Below are 9,780 nucleotides of genomic sequence, written 5' to 3'. Positions count from 1 at the left end.
TATTTTTAAAAATTTTCCCCCTTTTTGGTGTCACTAGGATTTAGTTCAACACAATTGAAATTAGGTCAAAGTTTGATTTCTGAAGTAAAAATGGAAGCTGTTGCCGATCTGGACAGGTGCCGAGGTTTCGCTGAAGCTCCTGGGGTCCTTGGGTGTGTTCAGTTAGGTCTTGGAAGAGGCCGTCCAGCAAGAGCCAACCTGCCCACCCGGTCGCAGTGGTCGTGCTACTTGCCTAATTGTATCGCAGGAAGGACAGATGTTCCTTTCCTGGCCAACTAACAAGCCCTTATGTGCCGGGTGGCAAAGAAGCGACAGCTGTGGTCTCTGATTCCAAGGGTTTAGGATCTAAATGATTAGTCAAGGCTCACTTCCTCAGCATGAAGGGCGGCAGCCAACCTCCAGGCTTGGAAAGGCCAGAGGTTTTGGGGGAAGGTGTTCCTGTGGCCTACAGTGGGCAAGGGAGTCTTCATGAGGAAGAAGGTAGAGCAGGACCTTGAGGGAGGGCAGCGATTTGGGAAGACAGAGGAGAAAAGAGGGAGCAAAGTCTCCATGAGGTGACTCAGAACCGGGAGGCTGATGAAACTTGGGGTTGGAAGACAAGATTGAGAGGGTGCAGAAAGCAAGATGCTGGCTGACTTGGAAAGTCAGATGGAGGGGCAGTTTGGGCACCGCAGCTATTTCTTTCTAGTCGCTTGATTGGGATCCTCGGGACAACTTTGGCAATGGAGGTGATAGAGGAGCTGGGGATATGGAATGAGTCTATAAATATAGGGAATAGCGTAGCCTGTCCTTGAAGTGATGAGAAAGACACTGCTAGATGCATCGGTTTCTGTTGATGTTTTTCTCACATCTGTTAAATTACTATTTATTTACTTGCCTTGCTTTGCCTTGCTATGTTAAGTTTCTAAGTACTCTAGTTACTACAGCTAAAAAGTGCAGTTGAAAGCCGCTAATGGGGAGGTGGGCCTGTGGTAGTCTTTGGTATTCAGTCTTCTTGGTTGTTTGGGGAGGAGGTAGTGTGTGTGTTGGGTGTTGTTACCTCATGCTTATGTTTTCTGTCGGTAGGACATAAGGAAATATATAAAGCACTGAGCTTATTAGCCAATTTGAGCCCCCATGGCAGAAAATGAGGAAAGACTTCCAAATTCTCTGCTAGTGGTGACATTGCCAGAACTCTGTAGCTGGTGGGCTGGCCACCCTCACTCTGACTCAGCTTGCTCCCCACTGCCCTTTCCCTGGATTGATTGGAGCCATGTGAGAAATTACACCCCTGCAAACGAGCTGCTGAGAATCCTCAGAGAAGCAAAGAGGGGCCAGAAGATTCTGTATTTCCTGAAGCTGTCAAGGTCTGTGATCTCTGACATCCGTGTTCTTGTCACTCTAGTGGTCACTCCTGTCCCTTTGGGCTTGGCGTCCCAATGTCCCTTTCTCTCAGTCTTCATTTTCCCTTGAGTTACCCCTGAGAGGGGCTTGGTGTGAAACTCTCATGGTACTTCGTGGAAATGTGGGGTGGTGGTGCTGAAAGAGTGGGCTCTGGAAAACCTGGATTAGGGTTCCAACTCCAGGTCTGCCACTCAATATGTGACCTTAATCTCTCAGCCTCAGTTTCCCCTTCTGTAAGAATACCTATGTCATGGGTGTCGTTCTGAGCTTAAATAAGGTGTTTGGTTCTCAGTGGGGGCTGTTCAGTCTCAGTGCTGGTTTCCCTGTTGCTTATTCCTGTTGGGGTGTCTTGGAAGGTGAGGCCCTGAGCCAGGTGTGGTCCTGGGACCTCTTAGACCTGGGGTGCTGCTACCTAGCATCTTAGGGCATGACTATCAGAATCAAATCTGTCTGTTGATATAAACAAAGAGAACCTGCTCCTTTCCTCTGAATGTTTGCTGATTGGTACTCCGACTTACAAAGGATAATTTTAAGTATTAGATAACTTCATTCAGGCCACTCCCAGCACCCTCATAGTCTATGATCAGATGAAGATGGAAGAAAGAGAAAGCCTCCCCCACCCACAGAAAGTGTTTATACTTCTCTTTCATTTTATATTCTGCCCTCTCAGTCATCCTAAATGTTTATTTAACGATGCTCAGAGACCTTTTAAGCTTTCTTGGTTTAATGTTTGCTAAACACCCTGTCACTTCCACTTCTACTGATAATTTCCTGCTTGCTGCAAAATTGCCCATGCTTACGCACCGTCTGGAAACTCTTAATAGAATAACTAAAGGCTTGGTCCCTCAGCAATGGGCTCCCCACAAGTGTGTGGGCAGCCCATGAAGTCAGGATGTTCTCTTGGGCAGAGAAAATGAAGAGGGACTGTGAAGTTGGAAGCTCACTTGGAATTCAGGCTTTTCTCATAATTTTTGTCAAAAGTTTCAAATAGATGGTGACAATTATCAGAACGCCAGGCAACAGTAATCTGGTTCATCCTAGATGGCCCCTGGGTCCTTGGTTTGTCCCAAAGCCTTGCTCAGAGTTTCTTTATTGTGAGCAAAGAGTGAAGGGCATGACCAGATGTGAGGCGGTGGTTCAGCACGATTCCTGGCACATGGACTACAGACCGCCGAGGAGCAGAGCTAGCTCTTTCTCAGACCATAGGCTCCAAGCCTAGCTCATCTTCTGTGTGATTTTCTTTCCATTCCTAGTGGCTGTAAATAGACAGCTCTAGAGAGATGAACTTCTGGCCACTACAGCAACAAAGGTTGGACAGTATTGCTAAATGTGGTTGTGCGGGTTGTGCACTGAGCAACCCTAGGGCTAAGTCACATTGTGGCCTAAGCGACTGGCACTCTCTAGAGTTGTGCCGTGACACAGATTAGCTATAAATCCAGAAGCAAGCCATCAGTTTTGCGTCAGAGAACTGGGGCAAGGCTGAAAGTGATATGTGCAAGGTCAGGGCAAAGGGCTCTCAAGCAGGAATGACCCCACCACACCAGCCCCAATGACATTACCCCAATGCAGCAATTCCAGGTTGCAAAGCTGCTCAGAGGTGTTGTTGGCACTTAAGTCTGGAGTCCATTCATTTATAATAATTAGATTTTGAAAAATGCAGGTGTTTTTCCCCTTCGAAGCTTACAGTCTAGTGGAAGTTATAAAATTAGGAGTCACAGGTTACAACAGAACTTCAAGTTCCTCCATTAAGGGTACAAAACAGCGAGAACTACAATATTTCATAGCAGAGATAGGTTAGTATCGGCTGGAGTGGTTAGGGGACACTTCTTGGAAGAGATGGGTCTTTTGATGCGACTTGGAGAATGGGTGGGTTTGGTTGAGGGTGGAATAGAGTTCACACGTATAGTGATCGGAGGTGAGGGCCAGAAGGGTGGGAACCATGTAAGCATTGCCCTGGACTGAGGAATGAGCCGGGGTGAGGAAACATGCTAGCTGAGATGACGTCCGTGCTCAGTGGTGACAGACATGTTGGGATGGTCATGTGGGGCCAGATTTGAGAGGCTTTAATCCAGCGGAGCAGTTTGGAATACATTCTGTAGTGGGCCAGAGAGGGCTTCTGAGTGTGACATACTTATGGAATGAGAAGGGTGCTGCAGAATGGCTCCATCCACTTTCTCTACCCAAGCCACTCCCAGCTTAGGGGGAACTCTGGAGGTCCTAATAGGAGACCCTACTGGAGAGAGGTAGCAATATTTGGCTAAGGCCCTGAGCCAAGTTCCTTTCTTTCTGGGCCATGGCAGAGCCATCTACAGGGACAGTTGGTGGCTGTCTTTCCCGGAGACACAGCCGATCTCTAACAATGACCAGTGTACAGTGGATGAGAGGGGAAAAATTCCCTCTCGCTGCCTCTCATTGTTAATGGCTGGCTGCTTCTCAATGATGGGGAAATCTGGGCATTTCAACTACTCTGCAAAGACCTATCTAGACAATTGTGGGGGTGGGGAATCTAGGTAGGAAGAACCTCAGTGAACCCCAGAAGAAGAGCTTAGCTAATCAGGGGCTGCAGCCACACTGCCATCCCTCTCCAGGGTTGGAGAGGCGTAGCTGTAAGTTGCCAGTTGGGCCATAGTTACCAGAGAAAACAGAGGAAATATGTATTCGAGATGCTGCTGTACAAGATTGCTGCAGGCGCTGTGGTTACTTGAGTCCCAAAGACCTCAGCAAGTTTTAGGAGCAGACCCTCCATACCAGATAGCATTGCTCTCAAGACTCTTCCTCTCCAGAGAGCTTGCTTCCTCCCTGGGTAGATGGAGACTCCTCTGGGAATTGACTCTTCTTTGGGTTTCTTTCTGCTTTGAGCTTCCCTGACAAGCTCTTATTCTCAACTGAGAGCAAATTGATGATGGACAAGAGCAATGGGCATGTCTTGTTTCTATTCAGTCTGTCAGTGAGCAAAACCATCTGCTCTCAATTATAACTCTGAAGGTCGAGCAATGGATTGACAAGGCTGACTTCTAAGCTGATTGGAAAACCCCATTAATCTGTGACTTCCTCAGAAAACCATCACTCATTTCCTTATCAGCCTGGGAGAGGTCTTTGGTCTCCATTGATCCTGGATGGTGAGTGTCATCTGGTAGATCAGGCCCTGCAATGAGAGAATAGTAAAAGTATTTCCATTCCAGACTCATGAGGATCATGCTAAACCCGATGAGGATTTGGTGTTCAAAACAATGGAGAAACAGGCCAGCAGTGCCATTCCATTGTTTCCTGTGACTTTGGCATGCAACAGGGATCTGAGTGAAGACAAATTGTAGTCCCATTTTAGAGCAAAGAGAGGCACTCAAAGATGTCAGAACCTTACAACACTGACTGTTGGGCTCTGAAAGTGACAGAGATGCTAGTACTGTGGAAGGTCCTAGAAGATAAAGACTTTTCTTGTCTCTTTGAGTTAGGAAGCCTCTAAACTTTTCTTTTCTTTAGAGAATAATGTTTGAAATTCTCCCTTGGGAGCCTTAAGCCAGATCGTGGGGCAGTTAGCAGTTCTCTTTCTCTTCCATTTGAGAGGTCTGAGTCATTGTATCAAAGGGTCATGGGCTTTCAGAGTTGAGATGAATCTTACATAGCTTTGTATATACCCGCTTGGACCTATACTTGAAGAAGCCAAGGCCCAGGAGGTGGAGTGGTACATTTGAGGTCATAGCTAGTGAATAAGGAGCTGGACTTTGGAACCTAATCTCATTTCCAGCCCAGTGTTCTTTTGACCCCACCAACTGCCTTCCACTTTCTGAATGTTTATATCTTCATCAGTGCCAAGAAAGAGTTCAGGATTCTGTCTTTTGGGCCCTGGCAAAGATATCTTAAATTCACCATTCCTCTCCCCTACTAATACACAAACACACATAGACATGAGCACAGGACTGATTGTGATGGAAGGTGAAATCGAGAACAGACATACTGGGACAGATGCATAGCTCTAGTCCTAGCCTTGACCTATTAAATCAGAACGTTCCATGATAAGGCCCAGCTCTACAGGTAATTCTACAGCACAACAGCCTTGGGACCCATGGTCCCATTGGTGCTTTCTGAGGGACTACGAGGATTACAGTGCTGATCTGGTGGAGGTGAGGGGCAATTGGTAGCTTTTATAGAATGGTTTGAGAGAAAACTCTCTGATTTTCAATTCTTTTAAAAGGGGGATGGCTGATGATAGGAAAAAGTAAGTAGGAGTTGGTGAGACTTGCTGCCCTTAGAATGCAAGTTCCTCGAGGACAGGAAACCCCTTGTATGTCCAGTCTTGGCACAGTGCTGGGTATACTGTCAGCCTCTATGACTGTCAGTAGAGGATACTGCTGCTGGAAATTGTGCCTCGTGTAACTAGGAAAGGCCTCTAGCCTGCTTTGTGGATGCTGCCCATTCAATTCCAACTGATTTAGCTGAATTCAACTGATGCTCATGAAGCCTCTGCCAGGTGTAGTTCAAGTGCTAAGACATCCATGTCTGAGTGAGCTGAGAGCTCTATCCTCAAGTCCCCTCACCACAGAGAGAAAAAGGCCTCACACAACCAGAGCTCATGAAGGATTGGAGAATTGTCTTCTGAGGTAGTAGACTCTGTATCACAAGGACAACTCTAGGTATTAGCTGTTCCTCAAATGGCTTTATTAGGAAGAGAACTATCATGTAAGTTTAAGTGTGTGTGTGTGGGGCAAATCACTTTCTTAGGCAGCCCTGGAGCTCTCATTCACTTTTGTTGACCTTTTAGTTATTAGGGTCAATGTAGGATATATCCAAACCAGTAGAGAATTTCTATGAGTTTATTTGAGCCAAACTGACGACAATTGCCAGGAAGCAAAATCTCATCGGATTGAGAAAATGCTCCAGAGAATGGCAGTTTTGCAGTTTATTTTATACATTAGAATAAAAGGATGAGATATAAGAAGGGGTGCATGAAATCCATTGGTGGTAGATTAAGGGGGCAGGAGAAAGCAAAGCAAGGAAATCTCTGGGATTGGATAAAAGGCATGAGAAACACAAACTTCTTTTACACTGGTGGGTACAGGAAAATAATTAACATTTACAGTTTACAGACATGGTTTTTAGGGAACAAGATAACAATGAGGGGTTCTGCGGTCTGCTCTGATGCGAGGTTGTATCCTGAGGGATCCGGAAAAGAAGATTACTCCAACATTTCAAAGATATGTTGTCTTAGATGCAGAAAGACAATAGACAGGCTTATTTAAGGTAAAGATCGACCTTTGGATTGATCAAAGAAGCTACAGTCCTAGACTACCCACCATGACCTGCTTTTAAATAGGAATTTTTCTGTTAAGACCATCCTGTGTGATTACTTTCGGTCTCTGAGTTTATAAAGCCCACCATGCAGGCCCCTTCTGAGTTTGTCAGGTTTAGTATGTGGTCCCTTTCTGTCTATATTTTCAGAATGATGACTCTTCATTGGAAATGAATTTCTCTGTAGAACAAGAAGGTCATTGTGGCCAAAAATCCATCCGTCCGTCCGTCCATCCATCCATTCAAGATTTGTCACTAATATTTACCTGGGGCAGAGAAAATGGGGAGGTACTTAAGTTCTCAAACAGGTGACTCGCTGAAATGGAAGGGATTCAGCATGAAAGAATGCAAGTCTCCTAGATGGTGAGGCTTGGAGCAGGTGTTAGTGGAATTTCAGAGCTTTTTCAAAAACTGATTTCTGAAATGTTAAAGAACTTTTAGACAATGATAAACCTCTTGGCCTCAACCCAATGGAAGGAGAGCTGGCATGGACTTAGAGTACTGAGATATGAGAACCAAGTTCCAGGTAATCCTGTGTCTAAGTCAGAGATTTGAAAATTTAGGCAGGAGGGAGTCTGAGACCTAAAGAAAAATTATTTTTCTTTATAAGAATTATAAAGAATTCTGCCTTCTAAAATTACAAGGATCGATACTGCCTGAAGAAACAATCCCCCATGTGTCTGATTAGCATAGTTTCTTCCTTAAAGGCCCAACTCCCCACCAGAGCCTGTGGGATCCCTTGTCAGCAGGCTGCTGCACTAAGTCTTGTAACTTTTGCTGCAGGTCTGGAGGTCCCTCAGTGGGTATGTGCCCGTGCACGCTCACCCAGCTTTGGCGCTTGTCCTCGGGGAGCATCTTCTCCCTGTAAAAGACACAGGGGCTCTCCCTATGGACTCTGGGCATGGCCCTCTCTTCCTTTTGGGAGCTGCCTGGCAGAACACAGCTCTTGTCACAGCCACAATCAAATCATCCCTGACATTTGTATAATCCCTTTATAGTTTACAAAGTGCTTACTCGGCACCATCTCATCAGCTTCTCACAGCAGCTCTGAGCAAAAGGGCATGTGTTAATTATGTAGAGTCAACAAACATTTATGGAGACCTGACTGTGTGGAGCTAGGCCCAGCTAACGGCTTTGTTTCTTTGGAAAAGAGACAGTAATCTCTCATTGCAGGGCCCTGAGGGTGTGCTCCTGAGCATATTCTCACCTCCTAGCCGAGGATTTGGCATACAGTAGGTGTTCAATGATAAAAGAATGAGAGCTGTAAGGTAAGCATTTATATCTTCCCTGCACAGAAGAAGTGAGGGACAGAGAAGTGAGTTGAGGAGAACACTGGACTGGCTTATCAAAGGTCACCCAGCTCAGGCAGAGTAGATGCAGGCCTTTGTGCCTATAATCCTCCTTCTTCCCCCTCTTTGCAGGTCCCCTGTCAGCAGCTTGTAGGGAGGAAGGGCCCGGGGCAGTGTGGTTGCAGGAGGTTCTACCCTCTCCCTATGAGGCGCTCTAGGGAAGCAGGCCTGACACACCTGTGTGTCAGAGGAGCCAATACAGAATGTACCCAGGAGGCTCTGAGCCTCTTTCCAGAACATCTCAGCCTGAGAGAGTGCATCCCAGGCTGGAGCAGCTTTCTTGGGGGAAGCGGTGGATTAGCAGGCTCAGAGCTGCCTTGGCTTGCTTTCACCTCAAGCAGCAGCCTGCTTGGGGAAGGGGCTGGGCTGCCCACCCTTCCAGGTCCCCAGGCCTTGGGGGCACTTGGAGAGCAAGAAAGGTGTGTCTTGGGTGGCAGGCACCTTTAGGGGAAGATCAATGGACCGTGCACAGAGCTTCCTCCTGCAGACAGCTTTCTGGGGAGGCTCCTGGTCCAGCGGTTAGCTAAAGAGTTGCCTGGCCCAGCAGTCTGTTTTTGTGAAGTCTAAAGAGCAGTCCTGAGGGAAGAGAATGTGATGACTAATGGAGACATGTCCCGGCAAATGGGTGGAGGAACCTGGCACAGACCGGTCTTCTTGCTGACACAACACAGGCTCACAGCTCGGGCTGCCTGTGGCCCCTGAGAGGAGGGAGGTGCGGGCTCCTTGTAGGTGGGTGCTTGTGTGGAATTCACTCACTGAGAAGGGGCACCATCTAGTTGAGAACGGATCAGACAGGAACCTACCCCTACCTGCTATCAGGGTTGGAGAGGAGAGCAAAGTGACAGAAGTGCTGAGCTGATGGGACAAAGAGCCTGTGCCATGCCTGGCAGAGGACACCTGGTACAGTGGAAAGAGCACCTGAGTCCATAGACTGGGGATGTGGGAATAAAATCCTCCATGTTATATCTGGGCTGTTTGACATGAAGCAAGTTTCTAAATTACTCTAAACCACAGCTTTCTCATCCATATTTGAGATATAATATAATATCCTTATATATAATATAATATGTGATATAATATAATTAATTATATAAAAATTATACTATTAATACAAGTAATTATATTATATTTTATAATACATAATTATATGTAGGATATCAAGGAAAGAATATCCTTTTTTGTTCCTCTAAAATCTTTAAAATTTTTATTTTTCAGTTAGAGTTGATAAGAGTTAATATTCTTTTTTTTTTTTATTTTGGCGATGCAACCCTTTGTTGACCTCACAGATTACAAGAACCTTGTCAGTTTACAATCCCTTATGTTTAAAATTTTTATGCCTACAGCACCTGGTCTTCCTAGTTGGTCTCCCATCCAAGTACTAACCAGACCTGACCCTGCTTAGCTTCTGAGATCAGACGGGATTGGGCTTGTTCAGGATAGCATGGCCGTAGACTAGAGTTGATATTCAATACTAATTTATATTAGTTTCAGGTGTACTGCATAGTGGTTAGGCATTTATATAACTTAGGATGCGACCCCCCAGTTAGTCTAGTACTCACCTGGCAGTATACATAGTTATTACAATATTATTGACTACATTCCCTATGCTGTACTTTGCATCCACGTCTGTTTTGTAACTACCAATTTGTACTTCTTAATCCCTTCGCCTTTTTTACCCAGCCTCCTAACCCCTCATCTGGCAATCATCAGTTTATTCTTGCTATCTGTGAGTCTGTTTTGTTTTGTTTGTTTGTTTATTTTG

The 9,780-nt window shown here is 45.8% G+C and overlaps 1 pseudogene; it reads right to left on the bottom strand.

Moving 5' to 3' along the window:
• Window positions 1-9,352: 9,352 nt before the first annotated feature.
• Window positions 9,353-9,471, bottom strand: LOC120595747 (uncharacterized; annotated as a pseudogene).
• Window positions 9,472-9,780: the final 309 nt, after the last annotated feature.

This window comes from Pteropus medius, unplaced genomic scaffold, assembly GCF_902729225.1.
Source record: "Pteropus medius unplaced genomic scaffold, Ma_sr-lr_union100, whole genome shotgun sequence".
NCBI lineage: Eukaryota > Metazoa > Chordata > Mammalia > Chiroptera > Pteropodidae > Pteropus > Pteropus medius.
Note: the sequence above shows the minus strand (reverse complement) of the source record. Positions and strands in the feature narration are given on the sequence as shown.